This window comes from Takifugu flavidus, chromosome 5 (genome assembly GCF_003711565.1).
Source record: "Takifugu flavidus isolate HTHZ2018 chromosome 5, ASM371156v2, whole genome shotgun sequence".
NCBI classification, from domain to species: domain Eukaryota; kingdom Metazoa; phylum Chordata; class Actinopteri; order Tetraodontiformes; family Tetraodontidae; genus Takifugu; species Takifugu flavidus.
The window spans coordinates 1364672-1386798 of NC_079524.1; the positions used below are offsets into that span (position 1 = coordinate 1364672).

General features: G+C 45.0%; 1 long non-coding RNA gene across 1 annotated transcript; it reads left to right on the forward strand.

The window, feature by feature from the left end:
* Positions 1-342: 342 nt before the first annotated feature.
* LOC130526423 (uncharacterized) lies at positions 343-20037 on the forward strand. Its single transcript, XR_008950740.1, has 4 exons — positions 343-425; positions 471-574; positions 666-760; positions 17787-20037. It is a non-coding gene; the product is annotated as an uncharacterized LOC130526423 (long non-coding RNA).
* The last annotated feature ends 2090 nt before the right edge of the window (positions 20038-22127 follow it).

The window sequence follows — 22127 nt, forward strand, 5'->3', positions numbered from 1 at the left end:
TGGATAAAAAGAACGGCGGGGAGGAGGGACGGTGTGGAAATACTGAAACTTTCATGTTTGGGTGAACGGCTCCTTTAACATTAGCAGCTCTGTTGGTGAATTGCTGCCTGGCACCTTTACCTCATCTCTATCATTGTAAACGACAGAGCCGTGGCTGACTGTCTTTACTGGATCATTTGTTCAAACATGAGGCAGTCTAAGAGTGGAAGAGGGTGTCAAAAAGAGCTTTGGATTGCACTGTAGTGGGAGGTTTCTTCATTAACACACACACACACACACACACACACGAGAGAGAGAGAGAGAAAAAGAGAGAGAGCGTGAGGCAGGGACCAATGAGGCAGTTTATATCGGGATTTTGTTTCACAGCCCCGGCCTCCTGGGAGAGAGGGGTCTGCCAATAACACTTAAGAGACAGAGCAGGAAAAGTAAGTGCTTTTATTACAGCTCATCACTCATGTAATTTCTGGCAGCATTTGTGATTACAGATCAAGTGATTGACTAACTACACATTCGGCGGTTGAGTTATGAACCGGCTGCCTACCACTCCAGCCTCGGCAGATTCTCCGTGTCAGCTGTAAGTCATCCTCTCCAGGGTGCTAAATCAAAGCACGCACAGCGTCTGGAAGAGTTAAATAATAACTCGGGCTTTATTGTAAATCTGCCAGAAATTAAACCTGCGCGGATGTTGTCTTGGCCCTGATGTTGTACTGCATGGGGTGAAGAGGCTGGATGGAGGGGATCAATAGAAGCCCTGATGGAGGTATTGATGGATGACAGGTGAAGCGGGTGTGTATGTGAATGTGTGCGTGCACGCGTGTGAAAGGGGTGGAATTGAATCACCCTGGGGTTAGGTAGAGAGCGAGGCTCAGGGTGTTTAATCGACAGGTCTCACCTTGAATCGATTGGCAGGAGTCTCACAGGCCAGAGACGTGATCAACACAACCAACTCTCACTCACAGACACCAAAACAAACTGTAGGGAGCGTAAACGACAGTAGGTTGGGATGCAGGCGGACGGCTCAATGCCACGAGTAAGCTAGCATACACTGGTATGCAGCCAGTGTTGGGGTCACAGCGTTGATGCCAATTAATGCAATACCACCAATTTCTGGTTTAAATTGTACTGAGCTGAGGAATTATTTAGTCTGTCAATCATCTGTTGTCAGAACCAGTTAGGCAGGAAGGCAGGACAGACAGATGTGGAAGGTGAAGCCTCTTTTAGTAGGAAATCCAAAAATGAGGCAACGAATCCAAATCAGATGACAGAACCAGTGAAGTAATAATCCGATAATAATCCATGAAGGAAGAACTAGACGCGAGCAGTACTCAAAGACAAAGTGACAAAGGAGGGAAAGGGAAGCAGATTTAGGTACACGATAAGGGGAGCGGGGGACAATTAATCCCAGGTGAGAAACAAGAGGGCAATTAGGGTTGAGGGAGGTGGTGAGGAGACAGGAGAGAAGGAGGGAAGGAAGGCAGAGGCAGGGAACAAGGGGCAAGGACAAACCGAGGGGAAGTTAAAGTGATTCAACAGTTGAGGCGTTAGCAGGTTAATGGCGTTAGCAGGTTTGTAATAAATCTGTTGGACCTCGTTAGGACCAGATAATTGAAAACAAACAATCAAGGCTAGAGAATCACAACTAGGACTTAAGTTACACGTTGTTGATTTAAGTTGTGCGTCGTGACTTGGATTTGGTGTGCTTGGCAAACTAGTGTGAGCGATTAAACACAACAAAGTGCATCAACCATAAAGAGGGTTTAGTCAGACAATTAATATATCTGAATAAAAAAGTCAGAATGTTGATGAAACAAGTCCCTGTTTGTGTGAATAAAGGCTGTCTCAATAGTGAGCGGAAAAAAGAAAAATCAAAACAGAACAAAGAATAAGAGAGAGCCAAAAATATTCAAAGGAAGCTCTGTTTCCTGTAATGATCTGACTTTTCTTTGAGAAACCGCGTGGTATAGAATCTCCCACATACAAGAGCCGTCGCAGCACACGCATGACTTATGTTGCACTGGCAGACAACCATGAAAACACCCCACCGTGAAATGCTCTACAAGAGGCCAACATCTGCAACGATGTGTGTTAATAAACAACATACTGTAAGTATTAAAAGAACGGTGTGTTGGTAGAACGAGGGGAACGCTCAAGCTTCTTATGTTCTCTTAAATCTGAGCAATTCAAGGACTGCAGCTGTGCCTTGCTGCTTTGACTTTAGGTCCAGAGCCTGATGCCTCCAGACGAGGTGAAGGCCTATGAATGCTGATGGCCTTTGCCAAATCTCACTGACGACCATAAATGCTGATCCAGCATATGTTCCAGAGAAATCTGATATAGCAAAACACATATATATGTGTGTGTGTGTGTGTATGTGTGGAGAGAGAGAGAGTGAGAGAGAGATGTCATTTTTGGGGGGAAATGTCACCAAATGCTCCATCAAATTAGTGGTGAACAGAGATTTGATTGTCCTATTGATACTTTGGGTAAGTTGTTGGCACTCTGCCCCGGTTAAGAAAAAGAAGCCAAATATTGAAGACTTTGCCTCTGCTCCCTCTTCTCTGCAGTTCTTTGAGTCGTTATGTCCCTGCTGTCTTGCAAGTCTCTCTCACATCGGCCTGGTCAGATTTGATTGATGAGCGGCCATTTCCTCTTCCGGCCATCCCATTTGCAGACCTGGCCAAAAGCTGAATTGTGTAACGCTTCGTCTCCCTCATCTAGGTTGGGCCTTTCTTGACATCTTTTTCTTTCTCTCCCCACTCACTTCCTCCAGCGTTTTTTCTCGGCTCCTCGGAGCCTCACGCTCTCCAGACCATAAAGAAACTTGTGATGAACCTGCCTAAAAGCTGGACGAGGGCTTTAATCACACAAATGGTGTAATTAACTGCAGTTGTAACAACAGTAGTAATAAAAGCAGTAGCCTGCTGATGTGAGGGATTTCTAAAGCATCCAGCTGCCAAAGAACTCCAAAATTAACAAAGTAATACGGCACATGATGTGTCGGTTCAACACTTTCTTCATTACAGGCAACACCTTTCATAGACTCTCAGCAGATTAATTACTGTTGAATTTCAGCGCGGGGCTGTATACGATGCAGTTGAACACGTGTGTTCGGGTTTCCGTTGACTGAATGGGTATTTGTGAAAGAGCCAGAACCAGAATGGCGGGGTTGTCTTCATCAGTGCACAGTATAACTCTAATTGGCTTTATTAGGGAGCTTAAACCTAATACCAGCTCTGTGTGCTGCCTCAGGCTGCCTGTGATTGTGCTCCGTCCGTGTGTGTCTGTGTGTGATTGTGTTTACACACACCTGCGTTGGACGTTTAACACTCACTGGCACCCTGACATGATGTTTTCTAAGAAACACACATGAACAGATGGACAAATATACTGTAGCTCTATTAGGGGTATCATTTTTCCCTCAGTGACTTATCTTGGTATGGATTTTTTTTTTTTTTCACTGTTATTTTTCTCCAAACTTACAAGTCCAATGAGGCGGCACTGCTGAAGTGGTGGATGTAGTTTTACAGACTTGAGGCAAGAAGAGAAAAATGTGAGATGCTGCAACACAACATTTGACCCCATTTAAAAACTTGATACCAATTAGAGAGTTCTGGTCGTAAATAATTGAAGAGATCTCTCTCACTGAACACACACAAATAATTTTATGGGCGCGCAGGCATGCACGCATGGATGTGCACGCATCTGTGTGATCTTACACATAACTGCGTGAATAAATACACATGGACACGCACATGCACACCCACATTCTACCATGCTCCGGAAACAGACTTCCTAATGAAGACTTCCTCAAGTGAAAGTAGAGCAGAAATACAGACTGGCCCATTTCTCCCTCTCGCTCACCCTTCCCTCCTCACGTTCCCTCACCTTCTGCACATCATTTGTTTTATTCATGTTTAGTTGTCTTTCTCTGTTGTCTCATTGTTGAAGCACAACCCCTAATTTATGACTACAGGCAAAGACAATTCCACGAACAAACCGGCTGATGAGAGGGGATGACGGAAGACACTACACGCCAAAATGTCTGTTACTGTCTTTTTATCTGCGGTTATTTACATAAGAAATGACAACATGTGTAAAAGAACGGCTGTGATGCAAAATGAAAAAGGCTGCGCTCGGGAGGAGAGGTGAGGAGAGGGAAGGCGAGAGTGGGGGATAAATCCAGTGACAGTGAGTGTGGAGCACTCAGGTGTGGTGAGAGGATTATACAAAACCCTGAGTATGAATGACAGTAAACACCTGAATGACAGAGAGATGGGAAGGTGTGTGTGTGTGTGTGTGTGTGGGGGGGGGCTCTGGGTGACAGTTTTAATGGCTCTTACTGATTTTCTGCAGGCTGAGTGAATAGGTTCTCCTCTTAATGTTGTAAAGGCTTGTACTGTTTACTCAAGTGAAACTTGTTGTTGCATTATTCAATACTGAAATGTTAGAACATGTGTAAAGAAATGGAAACAATGAGGGAGTAGAGGCTTGTGAGACCGTGCACACGCAGGGACTCACATTTGACTTGTCTTGTATCAGCCACTAGTAGCTCAGGTGTGTTGGGTTAGCAAAAGAATCATGGAAACGGTAGAGCAGTAGGTTCATAAAAGGCTGTACAACAAGAGAGAGGAGATGTTTGTCTTCCTTGTGCTGTGTCTTATTCCGTTTGTGGTAAGACAAGGTCTCTGAGCGAAGCTTCGGTGTGGATAAAAACGTCCTCTTCTTCTCCCTCTACCCCATGAAACAAAAAAGCATGATTCCTCTGGTCACCTGCAGTCAATGCTGTATTGCTGTATATCATGATTTGTCAGGAGTTAATCTTTTGTCTGTTGTCCTTTTCTCCATTGCTGTGATTAGCGGGCATTTAAGCAGTATACGGTTCCCTCTGAAAGCAGGTCAGGCTTCTTATGCAGTAATCTTAATCTGCATTATCAATATCCCCCTGCAGAGTTTTCTTGCAAGTTTAAGTGAGATAAAAAGCTACTTTATTTTGCAAACTGTGCCAACACATTTACCCCCTCATGTGGGTTGGTGTTTTCAACCTTTGGCTTGAAGTTAAAATACAGATCCATGTCAATCCCTAGACCTACTGTTTGTAAAATCCCACACCTCAAGGGCTATATCACGGTACAGAGCTGCCTTTACACGAGGCGTGACCCTGTTTCCCCCTCGTCGACCCCCACCTTCCCCTCACAGCCCTTGGAAGATAGAGGGGAGCTAGGGAAAGGCATGCCAAAGCAGTAGACACTTTTAAGCAAAGATTAAAGGTTTTTCTTTTTAATCAGTCATTTGGCAGCGATGTTAGCATTTCACCCTGGTGAGGCTAAGGATCAATTTTTAATGCTGCTGTGCAGAGAGCAGGCAGGGTGATTGGCAACAGAGAAGCTATTTACAAAGGATGCATTTACAAATTTTCCATAGAAAAATGTGCAGAGGGCACGATTGACGCCTCTTACAGAATTTTCAATGAGCGTTCTCCCTTTTTTCACTTTGTCATGAGGCACGACCCCTGCGAGCCCCCGGTGATCACTGCTCTGTGTGTGGATGAGTGCATGTGCTCGCTCACATGTGCCTCACATGTAAGAATAAGAAAGAAATCTCACCTTCTCCCTTGTGTTACATTCTGTTATATTTCCTCATGTTGTGCTGCGAGGGTAACTAGGTCAGTCGACCCTGGTGTAAACATCAGAAGACACCCTCCCCCCAAGAAAAGAGACAATGAATTTATTAAAATCATTATTTCTCTGCCTTTTCCACATCTATTATTCACCACTATATTTTGGGCATTCAGCGTCACTTGTTGCGTGTTTATATATATATATATATATATATATATATATACATATATATGCAAGGGTCAGGGTGTGTCTGAATAGAAAATATAAAATCGGATTGTAAACAATATAAAACAGTTGATCCAGATATCCAGAGATGTTTGCACAGGCTCTTGGAGAATCTAGCAGGTTTAAGCAATGGACTTATCTGCTTCTAGGTAAATGAAGAAAAAAGGCTCCACTTTAGAGGACTTTGGAAAGGACAATAAGCAGTTAGCGCTACCGATGGATGGGAGTGTCGGGCAATTTACGTGCTGCCCTGAATGGGAGGACCAGGTCTAGCAACCTCACTGAGGGTTTCAGGGTCTCTTGAAGAAGAGAGGAAATGCTGCAGGGGCTCCATGGTGGCATCAATATTGCAAGAACAGAAAGTATCAGAGATATACTTAAATATAGGTAATGAAGAGAAGCAGTTTCCTCATCCCTAATATGAGGTTCATCAGCTGTTGAGGCAGCCAACCATCACACCACCATAACCTCAGATAGGAAACTGTCTCTACCCCTACAGGGGATGGGAAGAGGCTGTGAAGAGTACAGATCAAGTTCCTTGACTATATCAAGGAACCTTGTTCAGATCAGACATGGTGTTGTAATCATCAATGTATAGAGTTGCTATTTTCATTGTTTGGATGTTTGGAACACGTGGGGATCTGTCCTACCTGTGTGGATGAGTAGTGAAAGCACTGCTCTCAGTTACTCACTGTGCAAGCTGACACCATGGCAGCTGATGCTCTTCTGTAACCCCAATGTATCCTCTCCCTCTTACAATCTGTTCCTCAATGAAACAGTCCATCTATCCACTACCAAGACAGCCACTCAAGCAGTCAGACTTTTTCAGCCCACAAACCAGCAATCCAATGAATGACCCCAATACTCCGTTCAACGACATCATAGTATTTGTTAGGGACAAAGGCCAGGTATTGGTTGGGCCTTACATAGAAGGGCATGCAACGTTCTACCTCAATCAATTTGTCTTTCTTCTCAGATTATAAGTATGAGCCCTACAAAGAAGTACGGACTTTTAGTGTTCGATCAGGCAGAAAGAGGTTGTTGATTCCTGAAGCAATGATGCTGAGGTGTGTGTATATATATAAAAATCATTCATGTGCCGAGTTCAGTCATTCCTAATATTAACGTGGAGCAGCAGCAGCATTTTGGGGGCTCGTGTTCAGTAAAGTGTCACGGTGGAACCGACTGCGATGTGATGTGCATATGGAAACCTTAATGGCGGAGAGTTGGGACCAGGTCTTGGCAATAAATGACTGGAACTATGACAAGTGTCAGAGTTCTGTCACAGTGGTTCACAGGTCTTGTTAACCAAGGTGTCAGCAGGGGTGGAAATGAGAGGACTGTGTGTGTGTGTGTATGCATGTGTATGCACAGGTGTAAGGTGAGCATTAGACAGCACTCCTACCTCCACCTTCTCAACTGACACCACCAATAAAACGGAACAGACCAAGGTGCTATGCTATAAGTCTCTTTCCGTGTGTGTGTGTGTGAGCACATGAAAAAAGGGTCCTGTGTGCTGCAGGGCTGTTGCTGCTGTCACCAATTTGCCAGGGCCTCCAGATGGGAATAGGAGCAAGGTGACGGAGCTGCGGCTTGATAAACACAGAAGCCCCGCTTCGATTTCCTATCCAGTCCACTTTGGAAACACATGGCTCTTCCTGGCCACTCTTGACCGGCGGAAGAATATAGAAGCAGAGAGAGGAAAGGGGAAAAAGGGATGAGGGGGCGGGGGAGAATAAGGACTGCCACGAGAGGGACTTAGTGATGAGTGTGCAGTGAGGGAGATAGCAGCAGGAGGAAGGCTGAGCAAAAGTGATGGAGGGAAAGTCTCCATGTCAAAGAGATAGGAAGAGTGTGAAAGTAGGTTGGAGGTCTCGCGGAGTCATTGACGTCGCAAGAGAAACATGTGAGTGCTCCCCAAAACAACGCATCGCAATGTTTAAAGGTGAAAACAGCAGCGCACATCCCCCGGCGCGTTGCTAGCGGCCCTCACAAGGCTCATTCTCCTGTCGCATCTTTGCTTCACTCCCACTTTTACCTGAGAACGACTCTCTGGGTTCCGCTTTTCAACAGGCATCAAAAGTTTTAACACCAACTTCAGCTAGAGAGGGAGGTGAGGCACCAAACTCCCCTCTGCCCCCCTACAGCGTTAAGGAGATCACATTTTGAACCCCCCCCTCCCGCACCGCCACCACCACCACCAAGCCTCACCCTGCCGCTCCTCTCCTCCATGCCTTAATACCAACATAAGAGGACAAGTGTGGGCTCTAAGCACCGATGATCAAACACGGGAGGCTGCTGGGTGCGCTCGGCTCAGGACGGTTGGCCTAATAGGATTGGAAGCCCCCAGGTGAGCCAAAGGACACCTCCAATCAGCATGATTAGCCAAGGGCTAAGAAGCGATTCTAGCTATAGCGAGTCATATACAGTGGTAAAAGGATCACATGCTATGCGGCGAATCAGAGCAGGTCGCTTGAGCGTGCAGTGTTACGGTTGGTGTCAGAGTTTTGTGCGGGATTGATGGAGTGTAAAGTTGCTGGTTTAATGTGTCAAGATGATCTCCAGATTTGGAGTGTTTTCTAAACATCATTAGGCCAAGAAAAGCATGTGATGTGTGGAGATGTGGAATAATCTTGTCTGTCTTGGTACTTAAAAACAGTGCGTGACGTGCACACGTGCATGCTCGCTGTGCACAGACGGAGAGCGAGGCGACACGTGCCCATATGGTTTCGAAGGCACGTACATTAAAGGTTAAAAAAAAGACATCTGCACGTTTGGTGTTACAGAAGTCTCACCATCCTCCGTCTATCAGAACATGAACCAGCATGTGCACACACACACGCACGCGCTCGTGCACGTGCGAGCGCGACAGGCTTTTATAAACTCATTCCATCTAGAAAACAATTACTGGAGACTGAGCTCATCACTGACTAAGCAAAAGTCATCCAGCGTGTAAAACACACAATATAATTAGCGCACATCAAGCCGCTGCGTCCTACTGCGCATTAATGATGCTTCCCTCCGAAGTGAATTATGGTTTGATGAGTGAGAAAGTGAGCCGGGAGGGGCGTCCGGGAGCAAGTCATCAGTTTGAACGGCGAGGCCACTGCGGAAGAGCCAATGGAATCTTTGAAATTGACTATTTTGCGCTGTTTCACCCACCAGTTGTCAGACAGTCAGCTGTAAAACCCACCATTGGTCACTGAATCTTTACTCCCTAAAAACCAATAGGATGTCAATAAGGGCCAAACTTCCCTGTCATTCCTGTGATACTGACTTCTGGCTAAACCCTGACGGCGGCACATTCATCAGCTGCGAAAAGGTTAAATACCTGCTGCGCCATCACTGGCTGGGTATGTTCAGAAATATGACATTCTCCTAAACCCACAGAAAGCAGCGCAGACGCAGCGCTCAGCCCTGAGAGATCCACTCATGACCTTTTTACGATTTATGCACATCCAGCTTAAATTAACGTGACGCCAGCGCAGCTCTTTAGCAGGTTCAGACGAGAGAAAAGAGGCGACAAATCTGGCAGAAATAAAGAAACATCACCTTCAGATTTATCCTAAATGTGCCAATTATGAACCTGTGTTCTGGATTCTCTTTATTTCCAGATCATGCATATGTAGATCTGGACGGGGGGGTTGGTTGACGTCTCTGTACCGAGATAGTGACCACACCCTCTAGCTCACCTGTCGTGCGCACACCCAGGCACACACACACACACACACACACACACACACTGCATGCAAAGCAAACACTCGAGCATGCACTCCCTCATGCTACCTCAATGCGCCTATTTAAACCTGCCACTAATAAATTTATATTTACTGCTTGCATGGAGGACTTATAAATTACGGCGTACAATAAACCTGGCACACACATCTCAAAAGCTCTTTCAGGGGATGTTAAAGCAATATAGCAAGCAATTTTCCAAAGTGGATTACAAATTTCACATCCAGGTTTTATTGCACATTATGATAACTTAACCACATCTAAATGTTCCGCATAAATGGGAAATATGTGCTGCTTAATATGCTATTTTTCATTTTTTAAGAAGCGCTTTGCAAATGCTGCCAAGCGAGGGAGCGTGCTGGTTTGTGCGGTGGGGGAGTCAATAATCTTTATGAGGTGGATTTTAATTACAAGGAGATAACTGAGTATCCTCCTCACGGCAAACCTCCATCAATCTCTATTCTGCATCAAGCTCTACGCAGCCTTAGTGAACACACACACGCACGCACGCACACACACACACACAGATATGCAGACATACCCTTTCAAGCATGATTGATCAATCAATTGGTGATGTATTATTTTCATCTCAGTGAGGCAAACCCAGCAGCGTATATGGCAGGCTCTGCTAGATGTTGTTTTACCCCATGCACGCTAACGCACTTACACTAACAACAGCACACACAGCGACAGAAAGCACGGCTACACACGTGTACAGAGGCGCTGGCAGGATAATCCCACGAAAAAAGGTTAAAGCTGATGTTTTCCCAAAGAACGACGGTCTGTGAAAGGTCGGGTCAATCATGTGCTAAGCAGGCCCTGTAAGAAAGAACTTGTTTTAAATAATAACATTAAACAGATCATTTAAACACACAACGGCACCACTGGTAGGTGTAGAGCTTCACCCTCCAACTGGTCTGTAATGGGCCAACTATTCAAATGGGAGCAGATTTAATAAGTTGACTGCAGCCGGTGTAATGAAGCAGTGGCATTTCCAGTGAAACCAGGCGCACGGTGCCAGCAGACGTCTCTGTTCAACAATTCTTTTAGGGGAATATTGCTGTGTAGCAGTAAATGTGATCTGGCCTTGAAACAAGTGCCGTTTTCTCTTTAAGTGGCTGATGTTACATCTGTAGTGTAAGCACTTTAATTCCAGCTGTCTGGCACGAGGCAAGCAGCAATTGAAGGAGAAGCAGTTGCCTGACGCTTTTTTAATGGTGTAAATGTATTAGAGCTGGTTTTGTGGCAGTTCAATGACTCTCGGTGGAGCAGAGGGAGGATGAATCAGGCTGCTGAAATATCGTGAAGGTTGGGGAGAGAAAGGCAAAATAGAGACTATATGTCTACCTGTTTTAAATCCAAGCAGCAATGAGGGTTTAAGTTCTCTTAAGTTTTTAATGGAAAATGTGCCAGACAAGAAAGAGCAGGAGCTGCTTGCAAAGCGATGCCTCCTCATGTCCCAACGTTATTAATAACAGAGTAGCCACGGGGACGCTTTCACATCTTAGTGGGGTAGTTCAGGGGATAACTGGTTGGAAAACAAATCAAATCATTGTGTACATCATCTATCACATGGCACTACTGGGTGCAGCATTGCGTAATTTCACTTGGTTTAAGACATATTGAGGACTAATGAGGTTGAATTTGTGCTCCGAGTGATGTCATTTCAGGACACCAAATCCTTGTAGTGTTAATTAAAACTCAATGAAATGGCGTAGATGAAAAATTTGCATGGATGAAAGCCAGAATAAGGCACACTGCTGGGAAAATCTGGTTTTCAAGTGAATAAGTTATTATTTTGAGAAATTAATAGAACTTTTATGGATTCTGCAATAATGCAACGATACCTGGGGGCAGATATTTGCGGTCATTGTCAGCGGCTTCATCGGGGTAAACGTGGTTATCGCCTCATGTGTGTGTGACCTCAGCTAGCTGTGGGTCACAGGTTACCTTCACACCGCCGTCAAAACTCACCTGAATCTGAGTTGTTTCTGACAGAGTAAACAGCACAATTCTAATGGAATCTGGCATTTTAAAATCCAATTCAGGCCACTTCCAAATGTGGTGCTGAATACGGATACGTACGTTTATTGAACGCGACCGTGGTCTGGACTACGACTTTGATGCCCTTCTGGAGCAACATGTCACTATATTGCGCCGGTGACAAAAACGGAAGAGGAAATTGGAGTCGCCATGGCGACAATAAACATGGAAGACATGATGGAGTTAACCAGTGGAGAGATAACAACGTCTTAATTAGTAGTTGGGGTGACACAAGCCAAAATTGAAGGTCTTATCGTAATCGCTCGTAATCCTCCTTTTAACCACCACCCGCTCGCAAATTAGCCACCACACACTGTTAAAAATAGGCCCCAGAGACTCGCCTCAACGGCTGCCGCCATGTTCGCTCGGCGCTCTGGCGTCATTAACGTTTAACCGTGCATACGGATCCCTTCAGGAGCGCGAGCTGGTCGCATCGGTCTGCAGACAGGCCACGCTCAACGTCTCATCTGAGCAGCGAAACAAAATTTTGGATTCGAGCGATAAATCGGAATTGAGCATTCAGGCCTGCGGTGCGAAGGTCATGGCAGAGAATAGAGGGAGGATGCAACATCTCGAAAGAAAATGACCTTTTTTTCCCTTTATGGATGTTTGTGGGTTTATTTTTCATCCTAAACAAGGTTTTACATCAACTCTCTGCTACAATAATCTAACCTACCTCTTAAAATGTGCAAATAAAGGTTGGTGTCCAACCTGAAGTTGGACATTAATTATTTAAATATATATTTTCATTCTTAACAATATAGTCCCTCACTGAAGGCCATTATACAAATGCGGCTGGAATTTCAAAGCGTTGGAAGTCGAACATGATGCGGTACAGTACGAAAGGTCGCCCTCGCTGCTTCCTCCGTTGTTTTCCTCGCCCTGCTCCTGCTCCTGCTCCTGCTCCTGCTCCTGCTCCTGCTCCTGCTCCTGCTCCTGCTCCTGCTCCTCTTTCCCCCGCTTGCTCCCGCAGAGATAAAGAGCTTTTTGCAGCGTGTTGGTGCGCACATGGGCAGGCCCTGGCATATGTTTGAACGCGAGCGCGAGGTGTGAGGGTTTACATTTGGGAGCGCGTGACGTGCGGTAACCTGGGTATTTAATTGCTCGGTTGTGAGCGCGACGGTGAGGATTTGTACACGTGTGGCAGCATATGCTCCTGCTGTGACTGTGTGTTTTGCTGTAGGTGTGAGCGTTTGTGCTTTCATCAGTCTACACAAGTGTGTGCACCTCGCATCTAAGTGCAGTCAGCTGAGCAGATGTGTAGATGACTTGCGCACGTGATTGTGTTTATCCTCGTTTGTGTGTCTGTAAGTGTTGAAATGAACGAGCGCTGTCAGGTGCTGCTCCTCGCTGTGCCAGCCGCATCTGGAGCCATCTGCGTCGGGGCTCTGTGGGGGGGGGGTGACTTTAATGCACTTGAACTCCAGACAGACCTTTCTCCGACATTCGTCAGTATGAAACCAAGACAACTGGGCCCAGTCAAGCTGAACCGGCTGATCTGGGTTGGTGAGCAGGAGACAGACGCTTTGGTTACACAGTAACTCTCGGTCAGACTCACCAGGGAGCCTCCGGCAGACAGATACACACAAACACTGGAATCTGTTTGTTTCGATGATAGAAACACAGTGTTTCATATCAAAGGGCATTCGCTCCTTTTCCTCGCTGTCAGAGTTCTCCTGGCAACAATTCACAATAAAACCCAAGTTCACTTTCCCATGTGTGTAAATCTTTCCACAACATCAGTGAATCCTGTCTGCATCCTGACTTTGGATTCTTCACTTTCCTTCACTTTTAAACTGGAGAATCCAACAATTCAAATTTAAGATTCTTTGTTCTTGATATGAAGCATGTTTGGGTCTGTGGTTCCAGCACAGACTTGATTTAAATATTTGCTAATGCAGGCAAATGGAAGGAATTATCAAGAACGTGCAGGCAAAACCCAGAAATATTCATGCTGTACGTATTCTTCCTTCTCTTCCTGCTGCCGGTCCCCATGACCCTGAGCCTCTTATTTTCTGTGAATCACCTAAAGAGAATAATGATTGTAACATGCTACATTAATGAATTTGAAAATGACTACATATTGTTTTTCTGACCAAAATATTTGATATTACAGTAAACACGGGTTAAAAAAATCCAAAAATTAGGCCATCTTTCTTAAAAAAGCAGGTGGAGCGTAGTGTTACACCAACTGTTGTGGTATTCTGTCTTCTTACCGCTTCTAGTCTTGATTGAAATGAATGAATGAATCATTTGTTAACCCCTCGCCTCATCATTCTGCTGTTCTTAGTAGACTAATTGGTTAATTATATATAAAAAAACATTCAAAATTACAAAACAAGAGCTTACACACAGAGACAAAGACCAGTCACATGTATTGTTACGCAAGCTTCCACCAAAAAAGCAACAGAAAAAAATGACACAGGCCCAGCAGAGAACTTGCTGCAATAATATGATTAGAGATGCACAAAATCAATTAATGCAGCAGAGGAATCAATAGGTGTCTTTCAGCATATATGTCCTGCAGTTAATTAATAAAAGGAGAGGACATTAAGGAGCAGAGCGTCAGACTGTGGCAACGACTGTCATCAGTCACAACATGTATACTGATGGCATCAGCAGGAAGGAACGGGAAAACATAGACAGATATTAATGTGAGCCCGGCAAACTACGGAGCCCTGCCACAGGCGGAGACGCTCGCCAAAGCACCAGTGTCTACATTTTAACATATAGCATCCATTCTTTCACACGCCGGGGATGCTGTAGATTTGTCACATCAATATTGCTCATTTTACTCAGCTACTGCAGCCCCAAACATATTAGCATCAATTTGGAAGAGACCCAGGGTTCGATGAGGCCTGAACTGTTGCAACCAGGCCCGAGGTCGTCTCCTTTATTGTTTACCAGGCTGGATGAGCAACACTGATCATTACATTACAGGCAGGGCTGCAATCGACTGAGAAAATGGTTGCATTCGTCTGAAACCAGTCTTGAGTCATACATTAAGACAGTAAACATGCTAGTGTTGTGTTTACCAGTATGTTACAGTTGGTAAAGAAAGGCTTCTCGACTGAAACAATTCAGCATTTAAGCTAACATGATGGCTAACGATTGATTTAGACTATATTTCAGGTTAGGCAACTGATATTAAGGTCAAACTGTAATTTGACACTTTGGAAAATGGTTAATATTTATGACTTTTTGTATATGGGATTCTAAACTACAACAAATTTTATGTTTAGTCTCCAGGTATCTTTTAGTTACCAGACCAGTTGGACCCACTGACCTGTCATTAGCTGACTTGTACTGACTTCACATGACCTCTTATCTCACGTGCACTGACTTTATCTGTTAGCAGTTAGCGAGATTGGGTCTAATGTTAAATAATGTTGATGATGCATGTAAAAATGTTTCATTCTTTTCTTCTCCTTATTATTTACTGAAAAAAACTACTAAAAATAACTGTTCATGCAGCAACGCCACTTTTAGTTCACTAGTTTGCTGCAACTATACTGATTGTGGCACACACACCTACACACACACTCTGTGACATCATTGAAATACCTTCTCACCTCAATCATGTGATACAGCACAGGCCGTCCATCTTTTGGTCTCAATAGGAGGAAAACAATAAGATTTCAATCTGTAATAGTATTACCGGCTGTAATGGGGTTAGAGCCGGCTGAATTTACCTTGGTGAGGCAGCTTAAAACTTTATTAGGTTTAAGACCTTTTGCTTTTCTACTTTTTCCTGCTGCTACTGATACATACAAGCCATTAAGCTCCAGAGAGTTGAAGGTATCAGCTTAGTTAAAAAAGTTGAAGAGGGGCCCTTCGGCTCGCCGCTTCTACTGACAAACACGGCGTTATCTTCAGGAGTAGGAGCCTTTTCTTTCTTTCTTTCTTTTTTTTTACGTGTTGACATGAATAGTTTCAGTGTGCCGCTGTGCGACTGATTACAGGAGGAGTCTTAATCAGGTGGCGCAGTCTCCTTGGGGACCTGAGGCCGAGAGAGTGCTACATCCTGTCAGACTCCACGGAGAAACAATCAATCATCAGAAGAGCTCGCGGAAAGAGGAGAGAGAGCTGGCCGGCATGATAGGAGAGATGGAGGAAGAAGACAAAGAACGAACGAGATGAGGCGAGAGGAGGAGGAGACATGCCCTTGCTAGCGTCAAGATATTTAAATTGGAGAGTATCTATGAAAATGCAATGAGTCTAGTTAGACAGGGAGCCAGGCCACAGCACGGCTGTGCGCCGTGGACGCCAAGGCAACGTCAAAGCTCATCACAACTGACATCTAACATTTTCATTGGTTCCCCTGTCACATTTAACCTTACATGTCTGTTTCGCTGCCCTGGCAAAGCGCCGTCTCCACTATCACCTTGTAAAAGTGATCACGCTTTGGCCACACTTTCAAACACCCTCGCAGATGAACACCAAAGCCAGGAGTGAAAAGAATCAGAGGGAGGAACAGAAGGGTTGAGGAGGGCCTTGGTTTTACACTCAGCAGTCTGCGTCTGAAGCCTGTGTAATGATGTGTCTCTTTAAAGAACATCTTAAATGAAAGGCCAGAACAATCCTCTTTGACAGGTGGGATTCTTTATTTAACAGCAGAGGAGAGACAGGACAGGGCCAGCAAACACACAGACATGAGCACGTGCACGCAGGTTTGGCGATGAATGTTCAAAGAGGCATGCACAGGCATAAACTACAGGAACATCTACAAAGAGGATTTCCTGCTCTGTCCATGTGAAGCAGAGGAGTTGGAACAGACGTAGAGCCAAGCCCATAAAGGTGATTTATGGAATTTAAAAGATATGTGTTCTTGGCAAACCATGAAGGATTTTAAGTGCTGGATGGGAGGGCTCGGACACAGACGTGAAACCTGTTAATCTACACCCGAAGGAAAAGAAAAAGTCATCTTGCCTCAAGAATGTTAGACAGAGAGGGAAAATCTGAAAATTTGCGTGATAAAAAAAGCCTCCAGTCCAATGTTGTTCTAAGACTGCCACTCCAGGAGAGGCCAAAAGTGGAAAAATGTTTGGCTCACCTCTTGCACTATCCCTGAGGAGAAGACATTCCCACCATCTTAAAAGGAGAGACAGAGAGGGGGAAAGAGGAGAGACGGGGGAGAGGGCAGCTAAGCAACAACTGCAAACAGTTCAAGAAGAGCAACATACAGCAGCCTGGAGTTAAAACAGAGGAAAAAGGAACAAAAGTAGAAGGAGAGAAGGGAAATGTTCAGCTGACAAAAGTGGCTCAAGCGTCATACATCAAGCACTTGTTACCTCTCCCGGTGCTTGTGATTGCACATGACTGCAAACAAGTCAGTGATAAAAATCTGAAGAAAGATGAGACCAATCGGGCTAGCTTTAAAGATCATCAATCACGGCCCTCTAAGCTCAGATATTATTAGTTCAAGTAAAGCTGCACTCTTCCATTTTATGGACATCATAAAAGACTTTGGAGAGAGAGAGAGAGTGTGTGTGTGTGTGGGTCCCCCCCAGTGTTTTAACTAGGGCTGAAATGGATGCGTTTGAAAAAATCCGACAGGATGGATGGATGGACGGCTCTAATGCGGTAGCACTAAATGAATCTCGTTACTCCAGGTTCCCCAAAGGAAGGAATGCAGGTTTGTGGCAAAAGCAAAAGCTTCAAATCGCACATAAATACAAACACCGCTTCGCTCGGAAATCACTCCAACTTCCCTTCCACCAATTTCCCAACCGTTCTTTCTGCCTGGCAGTGAATGCAAAGCCCATCGCCGCCTGTAGAATAGCTCGTATTTGTGTTTCAGTACTGAACGTGCATGCTGAAAGGACCTGGCCTTCCATGGCACCTCTGTGTGTTGTCTGCTATAAAAGAGCTTGCACCAAGGTCTGCCCAAAGACCTTCTGTTGCTAAGACACCTTTTTAGATGCAGTTCTTCAGATACAAAATGATTTCATTATTCTGAAAAAGGAAAAAAAAAATACGAGTTTTACACACCTCCGTTGCTTTAAACTGTCCCCTTACCAAGATATTCCTCATTCTACAACAAGCCTCAGAATCTGAAACAAAACACATTTCATTTTCTCCCCCTGTGGTAACCACGGTAGCGGCTGTCACCAACAGCCCTCTAACCTCTCTCTCCCTCTCTTTTGTCTTCCCCCTCTCTTGCAGGGCTTGTTGGGCCGGACACAGGCACACCAGTGACCAAAAAACAACGGCACAGCTTAAGGCTGCCCAGGAATGTCAGTGGGTTCACATTTCACATGCAGATGTGTGACCTCGGAGCCCTTTAGTGAGAAGGTGTGCTTTAACCTCACAGAGAGGCATAAGGAGGGGATAAGAGGGGCAAGGGGCACCTAAAAGGGAGATTTGGGGTGGGGGAAGGGTAACAAATAAGTTGCATCTACTCTTAAAATGCTAGACGTCTCTGTGCCTATCCTCATCCTCCTTTTCCCAAAACTCTAATGCGAACCATTAAACTTCACTGATATACCTTCCAGACTGTCGCAATTGTCGATATTCTGAAAAGTTGCCTGTGCCGTCTCCTTTATGTGCGATCTGTGCGCCCCCTCTCTTCCCCTTACTCCAGAGGACATGAAAGAATTAACTTTTAAAGTGCATACTTAAGATTTCTCCCCAAATAATTGAAAAAAAAGCACAATGGGAGGGGTTATGTAAGGCAAAAGTACTGTGAGCTCTGCAGAAGAAACCAAAGCTACTGTCATCTGCTCTCTGTAGGCCCAGGCAGGCACAGTTTCAACTCAAGGGCTTCACACTTCTGTAGCTCCTTTCTCCTTCCCTCGCTGCTCTCCCTATTCTAACTCTCTCTACACCCGGTTGCCTCTACCCCCTCTCCTCTCTCCTTTGCTCTCAATGCTGAAAACTTCAAAGACAACAAGATCTTCTGCAAAAGCACGGCGCTTCAAGCTCGCTGTTTGTTTTGACCCTGCAGCCCCGTGCTACAACTCTCCACCTCCAACTTGCCAACCCTGCAAAATAGATGAGGAGGAGAGACCGAGGAGTGCGTTTGTTCGCCCTGCCTGTCTCCAACCTTCATCTTTCTCTTCTATTATCATTATGTATGCCATATGCCACTCTTCCACAGTGACCTTACAAAACTGATGACAAAGTACTATAAGTTTCTTCTGAGAGAAAGAAGCAAGAACTTCTTGGATAAGATATTCTACCGAGAAAGTAGAAATAAAAATCAATATCATGCAATTTGCACCCAAGTGTACACATGTTTAAACTTCCAGATTGAGATGATGCAGCAGGAGTCCTGGATTTGTTTTAAGCTGCTTGATTCCGGTGGTTAGAATTGGTTGCTAGCATCATGTCAGAACATTAACAATGGTAAACGTTTGCAGCACTAAACTATAAACCATCCACTTTCCTGTAATGATCAGAAAAACATATCGAGGTGAAATTTCTTGTATCCTGCAGAGTAAAAAGCCTTGTGTCAGAAGACATGATCTCTCCGTGTATGTGCATACAAATCGGATCAAAACGATCCCACCTTCTTATCTAATTCAAGGATATCCTGATAAATTATCCGAGCATAGTATAGTTTATGTTAATTTATGTTTTCAGTCTTCACTGTGTGCAGATGTGTGTGTTTCTCTACATGTGCCATGTTTAGCAGGGCTGTCCCCTAATAGTTGAGACATCGAGAGCATCCAGCAAGGCCAGGGGAGCAAGGGAGCAATCCATAGGCCTGCGTAGCCATGGCAACTAAACAAGGAATAGGCTAGATGTCAGGCGAGCATGGCTAAATTACCCATTAGAGAAAGCAGGAAAGGGAGAGAGGGAATACTGGTCAGGGCACAAGAGGCTAATGGGGAGATAAGATGGCCAGCATATAGAGTACACACACACACACACACACACACACACAACACACACACACACACACACACACACACACAGGCATGAGCAAGCACACACACGCACAGAAAATGTAGAAACGTGCAATGCTGGCAAAAACCCAATGAAACAGGAAAACACGATTAAATGTATACAATTTAAAGAAAACGCAACAATACACACATCAGCACACACAAAAAACATGTCTCAATATGCACGTCTAGGCAACAATAACACACAGCATGCACACGTGCCCACGGACACACATATGCCACACAAAGGTAAGACAAAATGGTTGTAATAAAGAAGCCCTCTCGGAGAGGTTGCTTGTGAATGTGAGGGAGATGTATTTATAGGAATCCTCCTGTGAGATCTCTGTTCAATCTCACATTTGTGTGTGTGTGTGTGTGCACATGAGAGAGAGAGATAAAGTGTGTGTGTGTGTGTGTGTGTGTGTGAGAGAGAGAGATTGTGTTATTGTCTGCTTCTTCATTCTCGTCTTTGATGCACGACCTACTCCTTGAGTCTATACTAATGAATAAAAGACTAAAAAAAGGGATCTGTGGTAAGTGTTTAATCCTCTGCAGGAGTGCAAAGGTAAAAGGGATCCGCCACGTGTTTCCTCTGCGCATCACACATGCACCCGACCCGAAGTATCCAATCAAGCCGACACACACAAACAACACTGTCCCACACATGCACTGGGCTGTATCCACATTCTAACACGCAAAAACTCACACACGCTGACACACAACCCCTGCACACCCAGACTGAGGCAGGCAGGATTCTCTTCACTTTAATGGCGCACATTCATTTGCATGCGCCATAATTAGCGTCAGGCACACAGAGCCTGGTCCTGGGGGAGCTCTGTGATAACCGCTTCCCCTTCTATTAGGGCTCTCATTCCAAGAGTGTCAGACGTTGCACATCTTCATTGTGGGGCCCGCAGCACATTGGCTCAGCGGAACCTCGGCGGCTCGAGCTACCGCTGGCACACGTATTAGGGCTGTGGGGAGGTGGTGGTGGTGGTGGTGGTGGGGGGCAAGACAGTGGGGACGTGGCTTTGCAAGAAAAAAATAAAAAAAATAAAAGGAAGATTGGAGATGCAAGAAACGGTGGAGGGTGGGCAGAGGGAGGAGGAGACAAAATGAGGATTGAGAGATGTAAAGAAGAAAAGGATTGAGGTGATAAGTTTGGGAGACAAAGAGAAGGAGCGAAACGTAGACAAAGAGAGGTAGCGCACTGCAATAGGCAGACAGACGGAGAGACAGGCCGGACAGAGGTAATGAATGCAGTTATTAAATTGTTTCAGCTGCAAAGAGGTCTATTCTTATGCCATTATAAAGGGAACAATTTATCCCCACTGATCGGCCCTGTCTCCTTTCTCCTCGCTCACTTTGATCTGCCAGCATATTGCCTTGATGTGTCCTATTCAATAGCGAATCTGGGGCAATTTTAATGCTTTTGTACCTCGCCACCGCTCCACTTCTCCCTCCCTGTTTAAAAATAGCTGTTAATTATAAGTGCAGTTTAAATGTCTCTAGTGACCCAGAAATGCAGGTTGGAGTGAGAAGAAGGGATTCAGCATCTCCAAGTTTAAAAAGACCGAGACACGATTTCTCTCCTTCTTTATCATCCTTCAGCCTTTGCTTTCTCCTTTCTCCCCCCTCCTCTACTTCTTTGTCTTCTCCATTCACCTCCCCTCCGATTCTTCTCTCCTTTCTTTTTGGTGTTCCTCCACAGTTCCTTCCCTCCATCTCTGGTGTTCTCTTACCCCTCTGTGGCATTTCATCGGCACTGTGGGAGTGAGCGAGGCTACGGGGATAGGGGATTCAGCTCTTTCTCTCCATCACACGAGAGAGCTGCAACAAGACATTGGAGACCATGTGAAACCGCTTCAGTCTGCAGATTGTATGTGCGTCACACCGAGTCTTTGTGTATCTCTCCCCAACTTCCTCTTCTAGTGCAGCCGCAGGAGTGGGATGTTGAAAGGGAAGGCATGTGAAGGTGCGCTAGGTAGCGCAGTATGAGGCAGAGGCATAGAGTATACCTGTGGGGAAGAGAAGGGCTGTGCAGAGACCTGAGGTGTGCACCTGGGGGGTACAGTGTTATAAATAAAGCATTAGCCTCTTGAAGGGAATGGAGATATGAGGGGCTGTCTCTGCAGCACTCTTTCCCCCACTAACTCTTACTAACAGTTAACCTGCAGGCATGTGCATGTGCTCCTTTCATCGTGGAGGTGGTACATGTAACAAGTAGAAAATAAAAATCACTAGGAGACTGTAAACCACAGAATTCCTCTTCAGATACGGACACCGGTCACAGATGGACTTCGATCACGTATGAACGACATGACACAACAGGAAGACTCATCCTGTAACGTTCACCTTTGGAACCGTGTAAACCTGCTTGAGAAGCGTAAAAAAAAAGATAAAGATAATGTGGGATAGAAAGTTAGCCTTAAGTGCTTTATTTTTAATAAATCCCTGGGTATCAAAGTGTGAGAGTCAGCATCTTGACTGACCTCTGGTGGTTGGCTGCCGTAAAAGTAGTGAATTCTCAAGTTAAAATCTTTGGTAATATATGTTAAATCAATTAAATTGCAACCACATATCTTGGTATGTACTTTGCATTTACAAGTGAAAATCA